This window comes from Jaculus jaculus, chromosome 9 (assembly GCF_020740685.1).
Source record: "Jaculus jaculus isolate mJacJac1 chromosome 9, mJacJac1.mat.Y.cur, whole genome shotgun sequence".
NCBI classification, from domain to species: Eukaryota; Metazoa; Chordata; class Mammalia; order Rodentia; family Dipodidae; genus Jaculus; species Jaculus jaculus.
This window is the reverse complement of record NC_059110.1, coordinates 81032729-81059071: the sequence shown is the minus strand read 5'-3', so window position 1 is coordinate 81059071 and position 26343 is coordinate 81032729. Positions and strand designations below refer to the sequence as shown.

General features: G+C 43.4%; 1 pseudogene; it reads left to right on the top strand.

The window, feature by feature from the left end:
- Positions 1 to 26249, top strand: LOC101595879 (annotated as a pseudogene).
- The last annotated feature ends 94 nt before the right edge of the window (positions 26250 to 26343 follow it).

The following is a 26343-nucleotide window of genomic DNA, read 5'->3' as shown; positions in this document are numbered from 1 at the left end:
ATGGCGTACACTGTTATCTACCAGCGAATTTACCGGCCAGAAGAAGAGGACAAGGCAGCGTGCGACAGATCGAAAAACCCTGTTATCTACCAAGGTCTTTTACTTTCGATTCGTACTGCGAGGCTAATCCTCTTCAAAACAACGGCACTCCCTTCCAGGTTTGTCACAACGGCACCAAGAGCAGCAGACAACAAGAAAAATGAACCACACAGGAATAAAAATGGCAAGAATCAAATACGGGTCTAGCATGACTGGGGTAACTTACTGTGGTCTTCCTCTCCGTGTGTCAAGTTCTGGATCCTCTTCAGCCCCTCGCCCGATGCCTACAAGGCACCCAGCGTCCCGGGTTTTCGGCACCACTTTGCGGCAAACTCCCTGACCAGCAGGAGAAGAACGACCAGCAAACAAAGATCCTTCTCGATCACACTTTATTGGAGAGCCTCTTGGTTAACAGGAAAGTTGATGGCGAAGGGGCCGGGGCGCAGGAGTGTAGCTGCTTTTATAGGGTGTAATACTACAAGACACCTACGGATTGGCCGCCACCTGCTCACCCACCACCCAGGGCCACGGGATAGGCCCAGGACGCATTACATCATGTGCACGCGCAGCATCAAGCAAGACTGTCGCCAGGATATGACCAAGTAGGGAGTTGTTCGTCACAACTCTCAGCAGGAAGTCAGCGCCATCTTGTAATGGCATCTGTAGCCGCTCCCTGCACCCTTGTGCATCTGGCTAACGTGGGACCTGGGGAACCGAGCCTTGAACTGGGGTCCTTAGGCTTCACAGGCAAGCGCTTAACCGCTAAGCCATCTCTCCAGCCCATATTGATGCAATCTTAAAGTGCAATATGACTTAGTTGTTTCTTGGTCATGGTCAGTGTCAGAACAAATTTCAGAATTTAACATACTTGAAATCTGGAAGATGTTTCCAGGGTCTAGAAAGTCAATATTTTATTATTTATTTATTTTACAGAGAAAGAAGGAGAAAGAGAGAGAATGGGTGTGACAGGACCTCCAGCCACTGCAGATGAACTCCAAATGTGTGGACACCCTTGTGCATCTTGCTAACATGGGTCCTGGGGAGTCGAACCTGGGTCCTTTGGCTTCGTAGGCAAATGCCTTAACCACTGAAGTCATCCCTCTAGCCCTTAAAATAGTTTTCAATGAAATTTCATAGAGTCATAACTGTTTGCAATACATTAAACTAGAAAAAAATCTTATTATGTTGTTCTTTAGTAAAATATGAGGTGTCTGCTTGAAATCTACAACTGAACAACAAAGTTAACAGCAAAAATTTGGAAATATTTCCTTAAACTCCAGACTAGAACAAAGGGGCCACTATAAGCATTGTTGTTTCAGTGTATTGGGAAATTCAGCTACTTTAAGTAAGGCATTCTGAGATGTTTCATGCACTCAATGATTTTATCTTTCTTAATATCTCCAAGTTCCAGAAGCTTTATATACACTAGTCTAATAAGGGTTATTGCACATGCATTGCAAAGTAAGCATCATGATAAGCCCATCTTCTACCTGACTTCACTCCACTTCTGATGTCTGGTCACTTAGATATTTAATAATTAGATGCTCTATGTGTATCCTAGCTACAGATGATCCAACTTCCATGTGAGTAGGACGAAAACTCAGTAGCAAAGGCCAGTAAACTAGAAAAGAAATATAAATGGAAGAGAAAGGAAGGGAGGGGGATATTTAATAGGATGGTATTGTATATATAATAGTAGAAGAATATATTAATTGGGGTGAAAAGGCCCAAAGTGAGGTCAGGGAAAGAGATTGAGTAAAGGGAAGGTGGAGGGAGGGCTAATCAAAATAGAAGGGGATAAAAATAAATCATATGGAATTCTACTTTTTGGGACAATGGAACACTCTGGAGCCATAGATTGTAGCTAGAAAGTTTTCAGTGCCAGGGATGGGATACCTTCGAGTGAGTTGTTGGCCAGGGAGGTCCCTGATGCCCCCAAAACATTATAGGCCATTGCAAAGGCCCTTGGTTTCCCACCAGGAATAGATGGTAAGACCCTATTGCTGAAGACTCCACATACTTGGGCTGCAAGACCACTGAGAAATCCTGCTGGAAGTGAGCTGATAACCTCCTCGATGTAGACCAGCTGACAGAAATCTGGAAGAAGCCCTTCTGCATACAGTTCATTGGGAGAAAGAGAAATCACCAGTGAAGATACTCAACAGTGAACACTGCAAGCCTTATATTTGGCCAACCAGACCACATGAGCCAACGGGTACAATAGTGGCACGTCTGTCATGGTGGAAACCAACTGCCCTCTAATTGGACTGGAGGCCTGCTCCATGGCAAGCAATACATCTCTGATACTGAAAACTTAAAACAGGGGTAGTAATGAGCCCTAGGGGTGTAACATCTGGTGCTGTCTGGCTAAATGTACATACGATACCAATCTAACTGCCCATTAAGCACTTCTCTTAATGTTCATACCCTTATATTAATGCTACTTTCACTTTTGGTATAGAATCTTCTCTTTTCAGATGTCAGTGACCTTGGTATGACTCAGAAGGTATCATGGTGATGGAAAGAAGTGAAGGGAGTGCTCAGTACTGTAATATCTCTATCACAACTTCCAATGCTCAGGGTCTAATGTGGAAGAGATGGTGAAAAGAATGTAAGAGCCAAAGGAAGGGTAGGACTCCTTACAACGTGCTCCCCCCAGACACAAAATGGACTGTATATCCATGACCTCACAGTGCCTGAAACTACCTACACAAGACCATCATACGAGGAGGAAAGGATCATGACATCAAAATAAAAGAGAGACTGATTGAAAGGGGGAGAGGATATGATGGAGAATGGAGTTTCAGAGGGGAAAGTGGGGGGAGGGAATATACCTGGAATATTTTTTAAAATCATGGAAGTTGTCAACAAAAATTTGAAAAAAAATAATTAGATGTTCATTCTAGGCAGCATCTATCTGTAAACTAATAAAAAGAGGGGGAGTTCATCCTCAGATAGTGCGGTTCTGCTGTTTGCTCTTTCTCCTCTATTTTCTTACTGATCACATTTTTATATGGCTGTAAACATTGTTGCTCTGAAATTTATCCCCATTTTGTATCTGATCCCTGAAACTGGTGCCCAGTGTTGGTCTCTAGGACTAGACCTCAGTTTTCTTCTCTGATCTCTGAACCTGAACCCTTTGTCAATGAAGTCAGGACTAGAAGAATCATAGGGAATTGGTCACTGCTCCTACATGGGAACTGACTGGAATGCTTTGGTGCTTTGGAGCTACCACTAAACATGCTTCCTAGAAGAAAGTAATGCAGGCGAGGCTTATATTGAACAGATCCTGATATGAATTTCTACAAGGTAGTCCCATATGGGTAAAAAATACATGGCATTATCTTCTCCTTAATCAGCATATGTGGAGGTTCATGTGACCAGTGGGCTAACAGTGGTACAATCAATGGTACAATGGAAATATATTAGCATACGATATCCTCTCCTACTACTCCTCTTGCTTCCTTCTCCATCTCCTCTCTTCCTCCTTCCACATCCTCTTCTTCCCCTTTTCCTCCTTCTCCTCCTTTTCTTTTCCTCTGTCTTTCTCAGTTGCCTCAATCTTTCAAGTGCTAGGATTACAGGCATGTACCATCATGCCCAACTAGGGTATATCATCTCTTATTGAAGCCAAAGCCAATATTTTTTAGTGAGTATGTCATCTGTATCAAGTTTCTGAAGCTTTTATTTTACCCTTTTCACATATTTTTTACCCTGCTCTAAAATCATAGCCATAGTAAGTTACATGTAGAATGTCCATATAGAAGGCAGAAGAGTTCTGTGACTGTGACAATTTAATATGTCACCTTTTTGTAGTTGACCACAGGTCCATTTATTTTGATCATTTTTAATTTTTAATTTTACTCCTTTTTGATGAGGTCTCCTTGGATTTCTTTTTTGGTTTTGACTTGTTGGTTTTTTTTGAGGTAGGGTCTCCCTCTAGCCCAGGCTTACCTGGAATTCACTATGTAGTTGCAGGCTGGCATTGAACTCACTGTGATCCTCCTAACTATGCCTTCTGAGTGTCAGGATTAAAGGTGTATGCCATCACTACACATGGATTGGCTTTCTTTTTTTCTTGAGAATAAGTTGCATTTTCATATTTCTTTCATGTTGAATGTCTTGAGGTTATATATTTAACACTGAATTGTAAATTGTAGTGGCTGGCTTATGTTATATTCCTTTGAAGAAATTATTTTTATTATAACTCTTTTAGATTTTTAAAAGTTAATTAATTTTATTTTTAAATTAGATATGGACATATTTAGTATGTAAACAATACATGCTGGTACCATCCTTTTCCTTCTACCTACCCCTTTTTTGAAAAAGCCTTCCTCACTAGGGATGCATGTCAACCCCATGGGGATTGTGGGTCATGCATTATGGGTGGGGGAGAAGCAATGTCTCTGTGCAAAATATCCCAACTTGTGTGTTGGGCCTTGAAAGGCCCGGATGCGAGGCCTAATGGAACTTCCTGAGCCTAGCTCAAGTTTGGCAATCTGCCTCTGGCCAGCTATGACTCAGCAAGATGCCTAAGGGCCTCTGGCCTGTTACTTCCACATAGGAGTTGGAATTCCCGTGCGCACACTTAGAACCAATCATTTCAAAAGTCACAGTATACTATTGGCCCTTACCTCTCCCTCCTTCCTAGAATCCCCACCTTCATCCTCAACACTATATAGGCAACCACCTGTAACAATAAAGTGAGTTCCTGCTTCGACAAGACTCCCGGCTTGGTAGTGTGTTCCTGGCCGTCAACACTCCTCCTCCTCCTTAACCCTTTGTGAGGAACCAGCAGGCCTGGCCCTTCCTCAGCACCACCTGCTAGGGGAGCCTGGCAGTCTGGCGCCCAATGTGGGGCTACAGGAACCTGGAAAACTGGTGCCCTGTGTGAGGCATTCTTATTGAGGAGGTCAATCGATGTGCAGGTGGGTGTACCCTCATAAGTTATGAGGCAGTCTTCATATTTAATGTGCTAAACTTTACTTCTATAACCTGTACTTGCTTGTCAACATCTCTTTGTTCCCTTTATCTTTCCTTTCACTTTTGGTTCACCAGCAAACTGCATCTGCGGCTTTTGTATTTCTGAACGGGTCATACATCTCTAGTGGACACACCATGTGGGCAGACCTGGAGGAGACTCAAGGCATATTGCCCCCTCATTTGAGTGAGGGCTCCATCCCAGAAGATGAAGCAAATCTGCTGGGGAGAGCTGCTCCCATCTGCACTGTGTTTGGTATCATTGAGCCATCCCCTAAGGACACAGACTCATCTGGCCGTCACGGATCTAAATCTGAACTTAACTCTACAGCATGTTTACCTATCTTTTGTGTCCTTGTGTTTTTGTTGTACTCGTGTGTCTGTGGGTTGCTATTGCCCTAATTTTATAGACATTTCTCTCTCGACTTTATAATATGGGACAGTGTACATCTAAATCCAGTCCTGCCTTAGAATCTCTCAGGACACTCCTAAGAGTAGAGCACTTGATTTGACTGATAATCAGGCTTGACAGACCTGGGATTGCCTTCTTAAGGTGGCGACATGGCTGCTGGAAGGAAATCTCTTTGATTGGGACACTTGGGATAGGGTAGAGGCCCTTGTTCATTTGGCACATGTGGAGAAGGGTCAGATAACCCCCTTAGGGGTCCTCCTGACGATCTCAGCCCTTAAGGGCTGCTTCCTTCCAAGGCCAACAAAACAAAAACAAAAGGCAGAGGAAAAAGAAAAAGACAGTATATAGCCTGATCTGGCGATTCCTCCTGGAGATACAGCTTTAAAAACCCCTGAAAAGGGTGGATACTTATACACCTCACTTGATCCCTTTGGGAGTGCTCCTTGGCCTTCTGGGGGACCTCCCCCACCTCCTCCATTGACTAATCCTTTCTGAACCCCTCCAGCACCCCCTTTCATATTCAACCACCCAGTCTCCAGAAAATGAAACTGCTTTTCTATTTCCTGTCAATCTAAATCCTGGGGGCAATTGCCCTGCTGCCTGGTATCCATGGGAAGCTCAGGACCTTAAGGAGCTTAAAAAGGCAGTCTTGGAGGATGGACCTAACTCTTCTTGGGCTGAGACCCTGTTACAGGGACTTGCCCATCAACCTTGTACAACCCAAGATTAGAAAAATCTACTCAGGGCTGTCTTGTTGGGTCCCCTATACATTAAGTGGTGGCTTTTTAAAAGATGAGTGCCATACATAGGCAGAGTGAAACCAGTCAACAGCCCCCTGTGCCCATAACTTTTAGGATTTTCTCTGGTTCCTCTGATCAATATGCTGCAGGCACTCAACAGGTGGCTATACCTGATCCGTATAGGTACCAGGTCAGGGCACTGGGCTTGGCAACATGGAGAAAGCTTGATGAGGGACCCTCTGAACCCCCCCCCCCCCTCCTTATGGGTATTACACAAAAACCATCTGAAGACTTGGCTACATTTATAGATAGGGTGGAAAAAGGTCTCCAAAGAAAATTTCCTCCAGGGGAATTATGGGATTAATTTACTAAAATGTTGGTCTGGGAAGGGATGATGGGTGATCACTGCCTGGCCTGTGTGGGTCTCAAGGACAACTCCATGAGTAGATGGATTGTAGTTGCCAAGGACATTGGCACTATCTCCCATCAGGCTAGGGCCATGGCTGTTACCCTTCAGGAAAATAAACAGAGAGATTTGTCCACTACGATCTGTGCATTACAGTTAAATCCTAAAAAATCCACGTTTTGGGTGTGGGGACAAGGGCCATTTTAAAACGGAGTGCCTCAACAAGACAAAGCCTCCCTTGCCCTCTGGTGGGGGATGGTGGGGGACAACCAACGCCCTTTGCACCCGCTGCCCTAAATGCAAGAAGGGGTTTCATTGGGCTAAGGAGTGTCCGTCAAAGTTTGACCTACAGGGAAAGCCTTTAAACTCCTCCCAGGGCTCCCCCAAGCTCCATTAAATAAGGGGAAAGACACCATAAAAGCCCATTGGACTATCCCTCTGGTCCCTGTCCTTAGTCCCAAAATTATCTTAAATATTAGCAATATAAGATTCAAACTTTTCATTGACACTGGAGCAGACCAAACTGTCCTGAGAAAGGAGGAAGTGCCCCCCTCCTGGCAGCTTGTGCCCAGCCCTCCCCTACTGGTAGTTGGTGGGAAGTCCACCTCCTGGGAGACTGCCATGTGGCTCCCTTGGACTGACCCAGGTGGGGGCAGGGGAGAAGTCCACCCTCTCATGGTGACTGGGCTCACTGCTAACTTACTGGGGCAAGACATCCTTGGAGATGCCAAGGCTTTCATCACTACTGACCATAATGCCTTTTATAATGGTTTGTTAGATGAAGAAGAATATCAACAGTTTGACGAAGGGATTGAATGCCATCCCAATTATAGAGATGACCCTTACTTTGAGCAACACAGACAAAAGTACTTCAGTGAACACCCACAATTCTAAGGGCCACTGCCCAGATCCCCCATTTAAAATCCAGTGGAGACTGGGGGATCCTATATGGATTGAGCAGTGGCCTCTCCCTTCTTCTAAGTTACACCAACTCCACATACTTATTGATCAACAGTTGGAGGGCAGACATATCCGTCCGTCCACTAGTCCCTGGAACTCTCCTGTCTTTGTCATAAAAAAGCCTAATGGGTCCTGGATCAATGAATGCATGATCCCCTTCAGAACCCCCCAGAGGGGACTCCCATGGATCCCAGCCATTCCCAATATATACCATATTACTATCATTGACATTAGAGATTGCTTCTTCTCTATCCCTCTCTATCCAGGAGACATGGAAAAATTTGCATTCTTTGTACCCACTGTTAATTTTTGTGGCCCAGATAGGAGATTTGAGTGGACTCGCTTACCTCAGGGCATGGCTTATAGTCCACCCATCTGTCATCACCTTTCTGATTGCATAATTAAAGGAAGGGAAACTGCCATTAGACTCTTTGATATCGAGCCTCACTCCATTATTACCCCATATAAGATAACTGATTTCACTTGGCTCCAAAGAAATAATGTAAGGGTTGCTATGGCACTTGAAGGGTTCCTGGGTACCGTCAACTGCCATTATGGCCCTCATAAGTGGATGAGCTCTTTTTCCAGGTTGGAGTGGAGAACCCCCAGGATCTTTCTACCTCAACCCAACCCTGACTTCCTCATTGCCTTTACAGATAGGGGACGCCTGGAGGCTTCCCTGGTTGTATATCACCCTTTTAAATAGAGGGATCATCACAGTACAAATTTGGGGTTAAACCTGAGCCCATCAAGTCTATCTCTCAGGAAAGAGCTTTTTGCAGTCGTTCTGGCTCTACATACTATTCAAGAGCTGTTCAACTTATTTTCTGACAGCCTCTATGTGGTAAACCTACTGCCCAATCTTATTGAAGCTCACATTAGACTTGATTACAACCCTATATCCCCCTTAATGATCCAGGCTCACACCCTACTCAAACAGAGAGTCCACCCTATCTTCATACAACACCTTTGAGGTCATCAAAATTTACCAGGTTTCCTGTCAGAAGGAAACAGCTTGGCTGATCAATTGGCCTCTGTGGCTCACTGTCACACTGTCTTAGAGGCTATCCAATTTCATTCACTAACCCACACCACTGGAGAGGCCTTAAACAAAGATTCCCCCATATGCCAAATAAAGATCTTAAAAAGATTATTAGGACACACACACACACACACACACACACACACACACACACACACACTAGATATGTGGAATATCTGTCATGTGGATATACCACATCTGGTTATCCATTCATCCAATGATGGGCACCTGGGTTGATTTCAGTTCTTAGCTGTTATAAATTAAGCAGCTGTAAACATGATTGGACTGAGATGTGGAGTTTTGGGGGGCGGGTAAATGTGCAGTAAGTGAATAACAGGTTCCATCAGTAACTCTCTATTCATCCTTTTAAGGTGTCTCCATATTGGTTTCCATAGTGGTTGTATTGGCTTACATTCCCACCAACAGTTAATGAGGGTTCCTATTTATCCACATTCTTGCCAATATTTATTTTCATTTGGTTTTTTTTGTTGTTGTTGTTCATTTTTTACTTATTTATTTGAGAGCAACAGACATAGAGAGAAAGACAGATGGAGGGAGAGAGAGAGAGTGGGTGCGCCAGGGCTTCCAGCCACTGCAAATGAACTCCAGATGCGTGAGCCCCCTTGTGCATCTGGCTAACGTGGGACCTGGGGAACCGAGCCTTGAACCAGGGTCCTTAGGCTTCACAGGCAAGCACTTAACCACTAAGCCATCTCTCCAGCCCTCATTTGGTTTTTTAATGCTTTCTATCCTTACTGGAGTAAGGTGGAATCTTATATATGTTTTAATTTGCATTTCCCTAATGGCTATGGATGTTGAACATTTTGTTATGTGTGTGTTAGCTATTTGTAATTCTTCGTCTGCAAACCCCCTATTTAGTTCTTTCCCCACTTTGGAGTGGGTTGTTTGATTTATTATTGTTCAGTTTTTGAGTTCTTTGTAGACTCTAGATATTAGGCTTCTGTCAGTGGTGTGGCTGGCAAATATTTTCTCCCATTCAGTGGGTAACCTATTGACTGTGCTTATGGTATGGTTGTCTGGGCAAAGCTTTTTAACTTCATGAGATCCCATAGGTTGAGTCCTGTTTAGTTACCTGGGCTACTGGGATTTTATTCAGGAAGTGTCTTCCCAGTCATATATCATGGATGGTGCCTCCTATTTTTTTCTTCCAGTAGTTGAAGAGTTTCAGATCATATTTTTGAGGTCTTTAATCCATTTGGACTTGATATTTGTGTATGGCAAAATGAATGGGTCTAATTTCATTTTTCTACATATGGTCATCCAAGTTGTTGTTGAAAATTGGATAGCCACACTGATTTCTTGCTCTGTATATTTGTCCTTTGCATATAGAAAAACTACTATTTTTTGTGCATTGATTTTATATCCTGCCACTTTGCTGAAGGAATTTATCACCCTTCAAAGTATTGAGATGGAAACTTTTGGGTCACTTATATATAGGATCTGGTCATCTGAAACTAGAGTTAATTGACTTCTTCTTTTCCAGTTTGAATCCCTTTTATTTCTTTCTCCTGTCATATTTCTTGGGCTAGTACATCTGGTACTTTATTGAAGAGTAGTGGTGACAGTGGGCACCACTGTCTTGTTCCCAATCTCAGTGGGAACTCCTTGATGATTTTTTCCCCATTAAATATTATTTGGACATTAGGAGATTTATATATAGCCTTTATTGTGTTGAGCTATAAACCCTCCATGTCTCTTCTTTCCAGTGTTTTGATAATGAAGTGTTGTTGTATTTTGCCAAAGGCCTACTCTGCATCAATGGAGATGATCATGTGGTCCTTATGGTTTAGTTTATTTGTGTGGTGTATTATGCTGACCAATTTCTGCATGTTAAACCATCCCTGCCTCCCTGGGATGAAGCCTACTTGATCAATGTGGAAAATGCTTTTGATATGTTGTTGAATTTGGCTTTTAAAGATTTTGTTCAGGATCTTTTCATCTAAGTTCATTAGGGATATAGACCTATAGTTTTCTTTTCTTATTGCATCTGTGTCTTTTTTTGGTATTATGGTGATGCTAGATTCATAAAAGGAGTCAGGGAGGATTCTCTGATCTCTGACTATGCAGAACACTTTGAGAAATATTGGTTTCAGTTCTTCTATGAAGGTTTGATAGAATTCTGGTGAGAAGCCATCTGATCCTGGACTTTTCTTTTTAGGGGGTGTTTGATTACCTTTTTAATCTCCATGGATTCGATAGGTTTGTTTAGTTGATTAATCTGCTCTGAGTTTAGTTTTGTTAGTTGGTATTGTTATGCCCAGTTCTCGGCGCCCCCAGTGACCACCAAGGAGAACCAAACACATATGCAAGGGCAAGGAACTTTATTTCGGGCTTAAGCTCGGTCTCTTAACTTCACCAATGCAGTGGATCCATACAAGAGCACCGAGTAGGAGGAGGGTAGGGTTTATATAGGGATTCAAACAAAGGAGTAGGGGATGGGTACATGATTGGTTGATTTAAACAGTGACTGTACTTTTGCCCTTCTGATTGGATTAGGACATTGGCAGGCAAAGTTGGCTGGCAGGGGCTAGAGGGACTAGGTAACCTGCATTGTGATTGGATAAACAAGCAGCAATAACATTTGTATGTGTTTTTATTGGTTGGGGCAGGGAAGCAGGGGGAACAAATCTTTGGCAAGTCTCAGGCATGTTCTGGGCATGTCTGGGGACTGATTCAGGCCCTTAGGTGGAAATATTTCCTGACCACATGTCAGGGCAGCTGTCTTTGTTAAAGCTAAAACTTGGAACTTAGGCCTAGCTAGGGCAGTGCTCTACTGAAGCCTGTCATGGCATCATTTAGTTTCTGGGTCTTTCACTCCCCCCTCTAGTTGTAACTTCAGGAGACCCAACCTTGGGTCTTTGCTAGGGAAGAAGTTGTAGAGGATGGTACTTAGTTCTTAGCACCATGATCTGGACTGTATTAATTCATTCCCTGACAAAGGAGATCAGTCTATTGATTATATAGGGCCCAAGGGTTAGTAACAACAATAATAGAATCAGGGGTCCAGCTAGGGATGAAAGCTGGGTTGTTAGCCACAAGTATCAACTGAACATAGATTCATACCAATTTTGATTCTGTTGTCTAGCTTTGGCCCTTTCCTCCAGTTTCTTGTGGACCATAACTAAACTATCTCTAACAATTCCTGAGTTGTTGGTATAAAAACATTGTTCTCCCAGAGCTTGGCATAGTCCTCCTTGTTGTAGGAAGAGTAGATTTAACCCCCTTCTATTCTGAAGTACCACTGCAGCTAATGAGTCTACTGACCATTCTAATTGACGAATAGACTTTTCCAATTGAGCAAGATCTGAATCTATAAGATTACTTAGGGCCTGAAAATTCTGATTTGCCCTAATTAATGCTGTAATTCCAGTGCCAATTCCTGCAGCTATGCCAGATCCAATTTACATTGAAAGAAGGATTGCTGAAGCCCCAAAATCTTGTTTTTGTCTGTGATGTTCCAGGGCTGTTTCCATATACAAGCTGAAGGGAAGGTAATAATAAACTTGAGGGAATAGAGTCAATAGAACACACATACTGGAGTATTGAAGAACTTGTGGGTGTATACAGGGGGTTAAGCCTGTGGTGCAAGCAAACCAGGTTCCATTGGGAGGCACTAGATAGGAATTACTATTATTTGTAAATATAGTGTGGTCACAAAGGTGCTTGAGGTAAGGGAAATTATTTAGATTTCCCCCTTTCCTTATTACACAAAGTCCTTTCCTTGTTATAGCTTGAAGGGTAAGGACTGGGGATTCTCCCCAGGAGCATCTCACTAGGCTTTCTGGGGGGGGGGTTGACAAATTTCTGATTGTTGCCCAACCAATATAGTATGGAGGCCTCGGATCTAAACAATGCCAATAGTCCTCTCTGGTGAGGTTGGTAGTGATCTTAAGAAAGTTAAAAGTGAGATTGAGTAATCTGAATGAATTGGATGCATCTGGGACCCCCAAAGGACACATGTTTGCTGAAGTTGTAATCCAATTCATGGGGTGAGTGGGCAACCATAAGGCAGCCAACAAGTCCAAAATTTTCTCTTTGTTTTTGATTGTCTTTCCTTCTGCTGTGAGGAGGCCTCTCTCTTGATAGATAGCCCCATGCACATGGGCAGTCACAAAGGCATATTGGCTGTCTGTATACATATTCAGCTTCTTGCTTTTGCCTAGTTGCAAAGCCTTTGTCAGAGCAATAAGTTCCTCTTGCAGAAGTCCCTCTAGGTAATGCCACCGCCCAGACAGTCTCTGTCTCACTCACTAACACAGCCCCCACATACCTTTGTCCATTTTTCATGAAGTATACCAAGTTACTTTAGTGTCTGGCAGGGGCTGGTCAGTAGGTCTTCTCTGATACTGTAAACCTGACTCAGGATCTCTGTACAATCATGGAGGGGTCCCTCCAGATCCAGATCCAGCTCCAGCAGCATGGTGGCAGGGTTTAAGGCTGTGTTAGGAGAGAATTGTATCTGAAGTGGGTTCAAAAGTAGGCTTTGATAATGGGTTATGTGAGCATTACTCATCCATCGGTTGGGAGGTTGTTTGAGAACTCCCATGGCGTGGGGAGTGACAACCTGCAATTCCTGCCCTAATATTAATTTGTTGGCATCTTTTACTAAAAGGATTGTAGTTGCTATTATTTGTAGGCATGGTGGCCATCCTGCTGCTACAGGATCCCGTTTCTTTGACAAGTAAGCAACCGGTTGATTCCAAGGTCCCAATGTCTGAGTTAACACTCCTTTAGCTATTCCATTTCTTTCATCTACACAGAGGTGGAAGGCCTTGTTAATGTCAGGCAACAATAATGCAGGTGCAGTCAGTAGGGCCTGTTTTGTTTCATTAAATGCCTGATCCTGGGCTGAAGTCCTTTGGTCGCTCTGTGCAGCTGATTTTCTGAGAAGGATTCCTGGAAGGGAATTCCTTCTTTGGTCAATTTATATAAGGGCCTGGCTTTCTCAGCAAACCCAGGGATCTATAAATGGCAAAACCTAGCAGATCTCAGGAACTCACGCACTGCTCTGCAGGTGGTGGGAGTTGGTATACTTAACACAGTCTCTTTTCTGGCCTGGGATAGCCATCTCTGTCCATCTTTAAGAATGTATCCCAGATATGTTACTTCTCTTAAACAAATTTGGGCCTTTTTGGCAGAAGCATGATACCCCAAGTTTCCTAAAATTGTTAGTAGATCTTCTGTGCCTGCTTGGCAAGCCTGAGCTGTATCTGCAGCTATCAGAATGTCATCAACATATTGCAATAAAGTCAAATGTGGGTGCAGTTGCCAGTACTCACACATATCCTCATGCACAGCCTCATCAAACAGGGTAGGCGAGTTTTTGAATCCTTGGGGTAGCTGTGTCCAGGTCAATTGTCCATTAAACCCTTGTTCTGGGTCATATCATTCAAAAGCAAATAGGGGCTGGCTCTGTGCTGCCAGCAGTAGACTAAAGAAGGCATCTTTTAAGTCCAAAACAGTATACCACACTCTGGAGGGAGGCAAGGAGCTCAAGAGGGTATAAGGGTTTAGCACTGTTGGGTGGATATCCATCACCCATTTGTTAACTTCCCTTAGGTCCTGGACTGGCCTATAATCTCTGGTATGTGGCTTATTTACTGGTAGGAGTGTAATATTCCATGCAGAGTGTCAGGGGAAAAGCACCCCAAGGTCTTGGAGTCACCTAATATGGGGTGTGGTTCCCATACAGGCTTCTCTCAACAAGGGATATTACCTCACCCTGATGGGAGTTGCTTTGGGCTTCAATTACACCCAAATGGCCAGCTGATGGGAGGCCAACCCCATCCCTCCTGTTTCTGTCCAAGCCTCAGGAAACTTTTGCAACCACTCAGCAATGTCCATCATGGGACTTGGTTGTTGGTGGAGTCTATATTCATCTTCTAATTAATTGCATGGTCAATATTTGTACTGGGTGCCCATTTCTATTGGTAAGATGATGCCCATCCAGGTGAAAAGAAATTTGAGCTCCTATTTTGGTTAGTAAGTCTCTTCCCAGTAAGGGGTAGAGGAATTCAGTTATGACCATGAAAGAGTGGGATACCTGGCCCATACCAAGGTCCACTGTTCTTTAGGTAGTCCATGAATACTGGTTCATACCAGTGGACCCTTGTACCCAAGACTTTTTATCTGACAGTTTCCCTTGTGGCTTTGTTAGCACCAAATGTTGTGTCCCAGTATCCACTAGCAAATGTATAGGTGTCCCCTCCACTCTTAAGGTTACTCTAGGTTTGGGGAGGGGATCTGAACCCCATCTCCCTCAGTCATTAAGTCCTTCTAATTTCAGGACATGCACTTGCTCTGTGTGGCTGATTTTCTGAGAAGGATTCTTAGGACATTCTTTTACCCAGTGTTCCATCTCTTTACAGTAAGCACATTGGTTACAAAGAAGTTTGGTTCTCTCTCGTGAAGGTCCCCTCTTACCTTGCTCTTCTGCAAGTTTCTTGTATTGCCGACATTGGGTGTCAGGGGACTCTGCAGTGGCTGCCAGGAGAATCTTGGCCAAATTACGGGTACTTCTTTCATTTGCTGAGGCAATGGCTTGGGCTTGGCATTCCTCAGGACTCTCTCTGTTATTATACACTCGTTCTGCCAGTGCCACTAGGTCCTGAAGACTTATCTGCTAGCCTGTCCAGCTTTTGAATCTTCCTCCTCATGTCTGGGGCTGCCTGGTTAACAAAACTAAGAATAACTGTTGTCATATTTTCTGGAAGCTCTGGGTCCATAGGGGTATATGTTTGATATGCTTCTAGAAGTCTTTCCAGAAAAGCGGCAGGAGTCTCATCTTTACTTTGCTGCACATCACTAACCTTAGCCAAATTAGTGGGATGCCTAGTGGCAGCCCTGACACTCCCCATTAGAGTCCAGCGGTACACCTGGAGTTTCTCCTTACCTACTGCCATATTGAAATCCCAGTCAGGTCTAACCAAAGGAAAGAAGGTATCAATAATAGCTTGATTATTGGTGGGATTCTCGTCTGCACTCAGAACCAATTTTCAGGCTTCAGTCTGGATTCTCTCTCTTTCATTTGTAGTGAAGATAATCTGTAATAATTTTTGACAATCATCCCAAGTTGGTAGGTGGGTAAAAATAATAGAATCTAAAAGATCAATAAGTCCCTAAGGTTTCTCAGAGAATTTAGGAGTTTGCATTTTCCAATTATATAGGTCACTAGTGGCGAATGGCCAGTAATAATGTGGTTGGTTTCCATTGTGGTCTGGGGGCCCCATAACCCGGGGAGGAAACATTGTGGCTTCTGGGTCTGGGGCTTGACTCCGAGGTGCCCTACTATGAGTGTGGGGAGGGCTTAATATTGGTGTGGGTTGGACTACTGGTAGTGGGTCCTGAGATTGTGGTTCTGCAGGTGGAGGAGGGTAGAGAGGAGGGAATATTAATTCTTCTTCCTGGGAATTTGGAAGCCTAGGATATAAGAGAGCAGAGGGAGAAGAGGAAGGGGAGTCATCGGATTTATTATTTTTCTTCTTCACCATCAGAACAGTAGTGGTCTCCTGTGGAGGGGGAAGAAAAGGTTTAACCCAAGAGGGGGGTCTTCCACCAGGTCCCACCAAACCAGGCTATAAGGGATCTGGCCTGGATGGCCAGGAAGTCCTTGGAAGATGTTTTCCTGGACTCGCTGTATGATCAGTAGGTGAAAGGTGCCCTCTAGTGTCCAGCCCACGTTAAAGGTGGACCTGCAAAGAGTAATAAGTTTATTTCTCTTTATGCTAAGTTTACGAGCTCTAACTTTAATGTCCTGAAAATGGTCCATCAGTAAAGAAAGCAGGGTAGTCTGTGTCTGTGCCATCTGTCCAATCACACAAACATTAATTCCAACAAAGAACAGAAAAAAGAGACAGCAAAAGAGTTCAGCTGGCTAGCGACTACAAAACTGAAACTGAGACAATGGCCTCTCGCCATTTGCATTACCTCTGCAAATCCACCAAAGGGTTGGAATCCCCGTCAGGTGGGCCTGGGGCAGCCAGGATCCACTGTCCAAAGAAATGGCCTCCAGGGGTGCATGTGTCCAACCACAATTTTTCTGATGAAAGGAAGGACAGATAACAGATATCCAGAGAAAACAAAACACAAAGACACACTTACCAGCTGGCAACCTGAGCTCCATATGTTGGGGTTCCACAGGGTCTCTGGTAGGGGGATCCCGGACGGGCCCCCAAATGTTATGCCCAGTTCTCGGCACCCCCCCCCCAGCAACCACAATGAGAACCAAACATGTATGCAAGGGCAAGGAGCTTTATTTCCAGCTTAAGCTCAGTCTCTTGACTTCACCAATGCAGTGGATCCATACAAGAGCACAGAGCAGGAGAAGGGTGGGATTTATATAGGGATTCAAACAAAGGAGTAGGGGATGGGTACATGATTGTTTGATTTAAACACTGACTGTACTTTTGCCCTTCTGGTTGGCTTAAGACATTGGTGGGCAAAGATGGCAGGTGGGGGATAGAGGGACTAGGTAGCCTCCATTGTGATTGGATAAACAAGCAGCAATAACATTTGTATGTGTTTTTATTGGTTGGGGCAGGGAAGCAGGGGGGACATGTCTTTGGCAAGTCTCAGGCATGTTCTGGGCATGTCTGGGGGCTGATTCAGGCCCTTAAGTGGAAATCTCTCCTGACCACATATCAGGGCAGCTGTCTTTGTTAAAGCTAAAACTTGGAACTTAGGCCTAGCCAGGGCAGTGCTTTATTGAAGCATGTCATGGCATCATTTAGTTTCTGGGTCTTTCAGTATATGTCTAGGAATTCATCTATTTCTTCAATATTATTTAATTTTGTGTAGCAGAGGTTTTGAAAGTATGCCCTTGTGATTCTTCCAATTTCATTGATGTCTGTTGTAAACTCTCCTTTTTTTTTTTATTTTTTATTTTGTTAATTTGAGACTTCTCTTTTTGTTGCTTGATCAATTTGGCCAGAGGTGTGTCTATATTATTCATTTTTTCCACAAACCAGCTCTTCATTTCATTTATTAGTTTTTAAAATTATTTTTCTATTCTGAAAGTACAGGCAGTTTGGTACCATTATTAGGCACATCCATGACCTACCCCCTCCCATTGGACCCTCCTTGTTGAGGAGTATGGGTCATGCATTGTGTGGTTAGCCCACAGTTATTGGTATGATAAATGTCTCTGTATATCATGACCCAACATGTGGCTCTGACATTCTTTCCACCCACTCTTCCGGCAAAATTTCCCTGAGCTATGTTGGGTTAATTTTTGGTCTGCTTCAGTGATGAGGTGTTGGGGGCCTCTGGGGTTCTGGCTCTTTGATTTGGTAGGAGTTGATATTTCTCTGGGTTGGTCTCCTTTCCGCTTGTACTGGTATCCAGTTCATCAGGAAAACAGCACCGTTGCTTGTTTCTCCAATTTTCCTTAGTTTCACTCAGGGCCCTTTTGAGGTATGATGGGGTGGCTCTCTCCTTAGGATCTTCATCTATCTGAAAAAGAGAAGCAGATTCTCCAACAGAGAGTAAGATAGCACCAGGTCAAATGAGATAACCCTTACTTTTTTTATAGAGAGTTTAATAGGTGTAGGTCCTCTTGTACCCCGTGATTGATGGTAACTTGATATTGGAGAGTGGGCTTATGTTTGGATATGGCTCTGACTTGTTTCCCAGTTCCAGCTATGGGTCTTGTACCACTGAGGGGATCAGTTACCCAAATCAAGAGCAGTTGGTTCCCCACCATGGCTGTGAACCACTATTGCACTTGTGTGGGCATCACAACAGGTTATTTGCTGCTACATAGGTTGGACAATGAGTTGCGTGGACAGATATTGGTCGTTTCCCCCAGTTGCCCATGTAGCACCTTCTGGCACTAGACGTGCTGACTGTCTGGGAACTGACTCTCTTCCAGCTTCCAGCCATGCAGTTCCAGTTTACGTGTCAGCTGCATATGGTGTCTTCAGCAATAGGGTCTTACCACTGACCTTTGGTGGGTCATCAAGTACTCTTACTGAAATCTGTCATTCTTTTAGAAAACCTTGTAGGTTTCTCTGATCAAAATCTCACTGTGGGAGATAGCCCCATGCTGGTACTGGGAGTTACAGGTCAGTGCCCCCTGAGAAAATGAGGGAAAAAAGGTAACTAATATATAGGAGTTAGAGAGGCTAGACAGAGAGAGGAAGAGGGAGAGGGAGAGGGAGGGAGGGAAGATGTAGAGGATTTAGGTTAGACTTGATCCTACCCTCTCCAGTGTCTTGTGGTTCAGGTGTTTCCTGTAAGGGCCTGGTGAAGGTTCAGCTATTTGGTCTGCCTTTTAGGAAGTAGAATTTTATGGTACCATTGCTGTTTGGGTCTAGATTAGTGTTTCCCACCCCTTCGATGCCCTCCCCTCCCACCCCATCCCTCCTAGTGTCTAGTCTATGAAATGCTTGCTGGTTATGTAAGGTATCTTGGGTAGATTCAGGTTAGGTGCTGTAGATGAGTGAGACTATGTGGTGATTTTTTTTCTGTGATTGGGTAAGTTCACTGAGAATGATCTGTTCCAGGTTCAATCATTTTTCCTCAAATTTCTGCTCTAATCTTGATTATTTGGTTTCATGTAGAGAGTTTTGAGTTAGATTCTTGTTTTTTTCCAAGTGCCTTTAGGTGGACAGTCTGGTTATTAATATGGGATATCTCTATTTTTGTAATGAAAGTATTTAGGGCTATGAATTTTCCCCTTAGGACTGCCTTCATTGGTTCTCATAAGTTTTGGCAGGTTGTGTTTTCATTATCATTCAATTCCAGAAATTTTAGAATTTCTTTTTTGATTTCTTCCATGACCCATTCATTGTTTAAAAGTGTGTTGTTTAGTCTTCAGCAGCTGGTGGAGTTCTTGATGTTTGTGTTGTTAATTTCTAGCTTTAAAGCACTGTGATCTGACATGATGCAGGAAGTTACTTCAATTTTCCTGACTTTACAAAGGCACCCCTTATTGTTTAATATATAGTCAATTTTTGACAAGGTTCTGTAGGCTTCTGAGAATAATGTGTATTCTGTAGAGTTGGTGTGGAAAGTTCTGTAGATATCCATTAGGTCTAGTTAATCTATGATGTTGTTGAGCTCTATTATTTCCCTGTTGATTTTCTGCTTTGATGATCTGTCTTTTGATGATAGTGGAGTATTGAAGTCTCTGACTATGATGATGTTGATGTTTCTTTGTAGAGTAAATTTTGTTTTATAAACTGTGGTTCACCTGTGTTTGGCAGATATATATTTATGATTGTGATTTGCTCATATTTGATCATTCCCTTGAGTAAGAAGTGGCCTTTTTTGTCCTTTTTGATTCCTTTTTGGTTTGAGGTCTTTTTTTTTTTTTATATCAGATATCAATGTAGCAACACCTGCTTGATTTTATTTCCATTTGCTTAGAATATCATTTTCCAAACTTTTGCCCTAAGTAGGTGTCTGTCTTTGGTGGTGAGGTGGGTTTCTTGAAGACAACAGATAGAAGGATCCAGTTTTTTTTTTAGTTATGTACATACTCAGTGTTTAAACAGCCATGTTGGTACCATTGTTAGCCTCTTCCCTGTCCTCTCCCTTATGAAGGGACCCACCTCATTGGGGATTTTGGGTCATGCATTGTGGGGGTAGCCATCAGGCATTGGGGAGAGGCAATGTCTTTGTGCATAATATCCCAAGTTGTGGCTCTTCTGTGAATTTCTCTGATCCATGTTGGGATCATTTTAGGTCTATTTCAATGATGAGGTCTTAGGAATCTCTGTGTCTCTGGATATCTGGTTTGGTAGGTTTTGAGTGTTCTCTGTGTATATCTCCTTCACCCTTTCGCTGGTACCAGGTTCACCAAGAAAGCAGCACTCTTGCTCATTTCCCCAAATACTCTATGGTTTCAGCTGGGCTCTGGTGAGGTGTGATGGGTGGATTATCTCCTCAAGTTCTGCATCCATCTGCATAAGAGAAGCAGGTTCTCCAATGGAGAGTGAAGTCAGCACCAGATAAATGGGATAATAATTATTATTTTAGAGGGAATTTAACAGGTGATGGTGCTCTTATGGCCCAAGATTTATGGGAGCTTGATATTGGAGAGTGGACTCTGCTCTACTAAGCAGATCCATTAGCCAGTTCAAGAGCAGCTGACTACCCACCATGGCTGAGTGCCACTATTGCACTTGTTGAGCATCACATTAGGTTGTTTGCTGCTGAGTAGCTTACACCACAAGTTGCTTGGACAGATGTTGGTAATTTTCCCCCAGTTTCTCATGTAGCACCTTCTGTCTGGGGACTGTCTCATCCATATTCCAGCCAGGTGTCTCCATGTTCTGTACCAACATCATATGGTGTCTTTAGCAGTAGGGTCTTACCATTGACCTTTGGTGGGTCATCAAGTACTCTGACAGAAATCTTTCTTCTTTTGGGAAACCTTGTAAGTCTCTTTGATCAATAGCTCATTGTTGATGTAAACCACATCCTGATACTGGGAGTTACAGGCCAAGAAAGTAGGGCACTATGGGACCTAACAGGACCAGGGGACTAAGTGGAGCAAGAAAGGAAGGGTTTGGCCTACTGACTTCAGACCATCATACCAGCCCGCCAGGAAACTGTTTTGAGCAGGCAACCCAGATTGGGGAGGTGGGAGGAGCCAGGAAACTGGGGTCTGGTCTACTCACTCCAGCCTGCTGTGCCTGCCTGCATAGACATGTGCAGGGAACCCAGACTGGGGAGGTGGGAAGAGGCAGGTGTTGAAACAGGGGTCTGGCCTACTCACTCCAGACCCCTACACCTGCCTGCACACTGTCTGTGCCTGCCTGCTGGCACACTGTTGCTCAGGGAACCCACAATACCACAAGAGAGTACTGACAGAATGGTTAAAAGACACAGTTTTAAGTGGAGCAACTGAAAATTTTGTTCATTTTTCTATGGGGAGGCATCAAAAAAGCATTAATCACTTTGGGAAACAGCTTGACAGTTTCTTACAAAATTAAATATACACTTATATTAAATGAAGTAATTGGGCCATTTTCCAAGAGAGAATGAAGATATATAGATACTCAAAGAACTGCATATGCTACTGTGTGCATCTGGATTTATTTGGGCACAGGGGAATTGAATCCAGAATGTCGGGTTTCAAAAGCAAGAGCCTTTTCTGCTGAGCCATTTCTTCAGCCCTCTAGCATTATTTTTACTGGCTAAAATCTAGAAAAAAATAGATGCAATCAACAAAAATGAGATAAATCACAACACATACAAAATAACAACTCCATGTAAAAAGAAATTAGATCATTAGTACAGAAGCTTCCTTTTACTACGTTGTTTTTAGATGTTTCACATTAGTTAACTGTGGTCTACATGATTTGACAAAACTAAATAGAAAATACCAGAAATTAATGATTCAAAAGACTTAAATAACTTTCATTAAAGTACATTATTAAAATTGTTCCCTTTGGGATGGAGTAATGGCTTAGTGGTTAAGGTACTTGCCTGTGAGGCCTAAGGACCCATGTTTGACTCTTTAGACCTCATGTAAGCCAGACAGACATACAAGGTGATGCACATATGCACACGATGGCATACTCATCTTGAGTTCATTACAGTGGCTGGAGGCCCTGGTGTGCCAATCATTTCTCTCCTCTCTCTCTCTATTTTACTCTCTCTCCTGCATAAAAAAGGTCAGTCTGTTGTGCATGCCTCAAAATTTTTTTCTGTTTATTATAGCTATTATTATTATTCTCATTTATAAATTAGAGTTTATCACAGGTATGCATAGGAAAAGTATTTTGTATGTAGGGTTTTTATGCTATCCACAGTGTCAGGTAGCTACTCAGGGTTATATCATACATAAATAAGGGAAGACACTGTATAGCAAACCCACATGAATCTAAAGGGTTATACTGGTTGGATGAATTCACTTACAAAAAGTCTGTACAGTGGGGCTGGAGAGATGGCTTAGCGGTTAAGTGCTTGCCTGTGAAGCCTAAGGACCCCAGTTCGAGGCTCGGTTCCCCAGGTCCCATGTTAGCCAGATGCACAAGGGGGCGCACGTGTCTGGAGTTCATTTGCAGAGGCTGGAAGCCCTGGCGCGCCCATTCTCTCTCTCTCCCTCTATCTGTCTTTCTCTCTGTGTCTGTCGCTCTCAAATAAATAAATTAATTAAAAAAAAAAGTCTGTACAGTGCATGATTGTATTCATAACACTGGAAAAGAGAAACCATGGGGGCAGATGTCTTAAGACATTGTTGTGGCTATAGTGTGGTAAGGGCATTGACTACAAAGGATCTCCAGTGAACAGTTCAAAGTCCTTCAAATGTCCTCTACGTTGATGGCCATGCTGGATCCATGGCTGCATACTTCATGCAAAACACAAAGCTATTGTTAAGGTTTTACCTTAATTAAGTCACATTTACAAAACCATGCATTAAATAATGAAAAATGAATGCAGAAAGTCTCAGAATCAGTGATTATGTGGAGCCCCAGCTGAACTCCAAATGTGAATTGACTGGGTGGCCATGGCAAGTCACCAAAGCACGCAGGATTGCATTTCATATTCTCCTCCATTTTGGAGACACCAGGAGGCTGGACGATGTATGAATCTCATGTTTCTTTAGGCAGAGGAGAGAAACCCATAAGGACTGTGGTGGTTTGTTTTCTTCTGCCTCCTTGTGTAATCCCTGGGGAACCTTGTTTCTAGTGCTTCTGGGTATGGAATAGCTCCCAAATGAGCACCAAGACATAATCCCTGAGCCCCAACACTACCTTTGTAAGCTTTCTGGAGCTGGCCATATTGAGCCAACCTAACATTCACTCCAGTCTGCAGGGTGGCCACAGTGCTGTCTGAAGGTAAGTGTCCCGGCACTCCAGACTTCCTACTTTACTTCATTCCCAAGTAAGGGCAGGAGAAAGCCATTCAGGAGCCTCTGGTGACCTTTCCCTCCTCCATAGGTGACTAAAGTACTGAGTAATGCTGGAACCCATACATGGCAGTGACATATCATAATGAGTTTTTCCAGCTTGAGTGACACCAAGGGAAGGAAAAACAAACACATATGTGTGTGAGTATGTGTGAATATGTGTGGCAAGGCCTAAGCCATCAGCAGGGATTGGCAGAAAAAGAACCAACTCTATCCAGAACAAATTCTGGCATGTATGACTTTAAACAAGTGAATTTTTGTGAGCTTCACATTTCCCCTGTCAATCAGAAGGGATAGCCCACAGTTTTTGTAGAAAATCACAGGGTAGAGGGGACTGTGGTGTTGGCAGTGCTGCAGAGTCCCGTGTGGTGGTCCATGAGCTTCATCACACTGGAGTATGGCTTCAGTTGGCCATGCTATGACTCTGAACAACTCCTCTGAATGCTTCATATTCCTGTCTCTGTCTCCACAGGAAAGAGCAGGAATCACTCAGTTATTCACTGTCTGTGATGTTATAGGAGAGAAATTTCAACTAAAGATTGGGTTGCATAAGAAAACTTTGCTTGAACAAAGGCCTAAAATTGTGCCTCCAGAGATGGATTTGTGAAAAAGGGTCAGTGTTTTTAACAGAAACAAGTAAAAGCAGAAGAATCCAGAAAAGGGGAGCCTAAAGTACCTTTGCAGAGTGATCTTCTCTAGTCACAGTTAAAGGACCTTGGATTTCTTAGGTTACCCCTCAATTATCTGGGCACCTTGGGCTTACCAGCCACCGCATGTGGTAGTGGGGAAGCTGGCTAAATGTTCCCTAGGACTTCAATCTCTCTTAGCCTTAGGAAATCACCTATCTCTCAAAGTATACACACATACATACAAAAAATCATGATCCCATTACATCTACTAAAGACTATCTTTTTCCATGTGCTCAGCCTAAGAACTTAAATCATCCTTGTACCTTATTTGTCTTATTTGTCTCATTTGTCATGCTCAGTCTGTTAATCCTATCATGAACATATCCAGAATCAGATGACATTATATAAATAACTATTGGTGAAAATATAAGTGAATGAGATCCTGACTTACTTAAAATGTAAAGATGCTAACACCAAAAGTTGTGGGAATATCTTAATTCTTTTCATTCTACATGATGTCATTCATAGAGCTTCACTGGCAACACATGTCCAAGTAATGTATTGTGAAAGTGTGGCCTTGGTGTCAGATGGTCCTTAGTTGAAGATCAGTGTTCTCAAGAGCTTTGGGACCTAAGGGTGCTTACTTAATCTTTCAAAGCATGAATGTTATAATCCTATATAATTAATAGCATTAGTAGCAAGAGGTTTTCTGAAAATTAAAGGAAGACATTAGGCATAGACTTTATCGCAGTGCTTTTGAACTTTGGTTGGCTTCTTGCTCCTGTTTTTCCTCAAACATTTTGATTTCACCAGACAACAACTTCTCTTGTACTAGGACCCTCACTACTATCCAGAAACTTGTATATTCACTGAGTCAGTATCATATGCTTTTTAGTTCCTACACACTGACAAAGTGTTATCATTGTAAACAATATTGAAGTACTTTCACACTATGTTGGTCAAGAGTCACTCTGCCTGAACTCTCTCCTTGGAAATCTCTGGTCCTCCCCTGAGCCACCAGCTAAAGGGCTAACATCTGGTTTATTAGAAGCTTTCAGGAGTCTGGACCAAATCTAGGTAAATGTCTGTCCTAATTGGCAGGTCCAGTCCATCCCTTACCAGTGTCCTGCAAATACAGGTGGATGCTCAGGTTTCATTCTCCCTGTTTTGGCAGGTCTGAGTCTCCACCTCCTCCAGCTCTCATCAGTGGCCTATAGAGCCAGGTGTGGGGGGAACAGGACAACTGTCACTGAATTCATCTCTCAGGGACTAACAGAGCATGTAGGACTGCAATACATCCTTTTTGTTGTCTTTCTCTTTACTTAAGTAATAACAGTTGGAGGTAACATTAGCATCCTGGAGGCCATCTTTGTTGAGCCTAAACTCCATACCCTGATGTACTATTTCCTGGGGAACCTCTCTCTGCTGGACATTGGGTGCATCCCTGTCACTGTTCCTCAAATGCTGGTGTGTCTGCTGAGTCACCAGTGCATAATTCCCTTTGCTGCCTGCTTCTCACAGCTCTTCTTTATCCATCTTCTGGCTGGTGTGGACTGTCACCTCTTGACAGCCATGGCCTATGACCGCTAGCTGGCTATCTGTTAGCCACTCACCTGCAGCACGTGTATGAGTCTAAAAGTCCAGGGCACCACGTTGAGCATTTGCTTCACCATCTCCTTCATTAATGCTCTGACTCACACAGTGGCTGTGTCCATGCTGGACTTCTGTGGTCCTACTGTGGTCAACCACTTCTACTGTGACTTTCCACCCCTGTTCTAGCTCTCCTGCTCTAGTGTTCACCTCAATGGACAGCTGCTCTTTGCAGGGGCCACCTTTATGGGAGTGATTCCCATGATCCTTATCTCAGTGTCCTATGCCTATGTTGCAGCTGCGGTACTTTGGCTTTGCTCAGCAGAGGGGAGGAAGAAGGCATTTTCCATATGTGGCTCCCGCCTCACTGTGGTCTGCCTCTTTTATGGGACTGGCTTTTTCAGCTACATGCATCTAGGTTCTGTCTCAGCCTCAGATAAGGACAAGGACATTGGGATTTTCAATACTATCCTAAGCCCTGTGCTGAATCCAGTCATCTACAGCCTCCACAACCCTGATGTGCAGGGAGCACTGAAGAGAATCCTGACAGGAAGGAAGCCACCAGTGTGAGAAGGTGGGACAGGAGCATCACCGTTGGCTGTCCTTCCTAGACACTGCTCTGGCTTCTTATGATGAAGGTCCACTGAGGAAATTTTCATGGTGG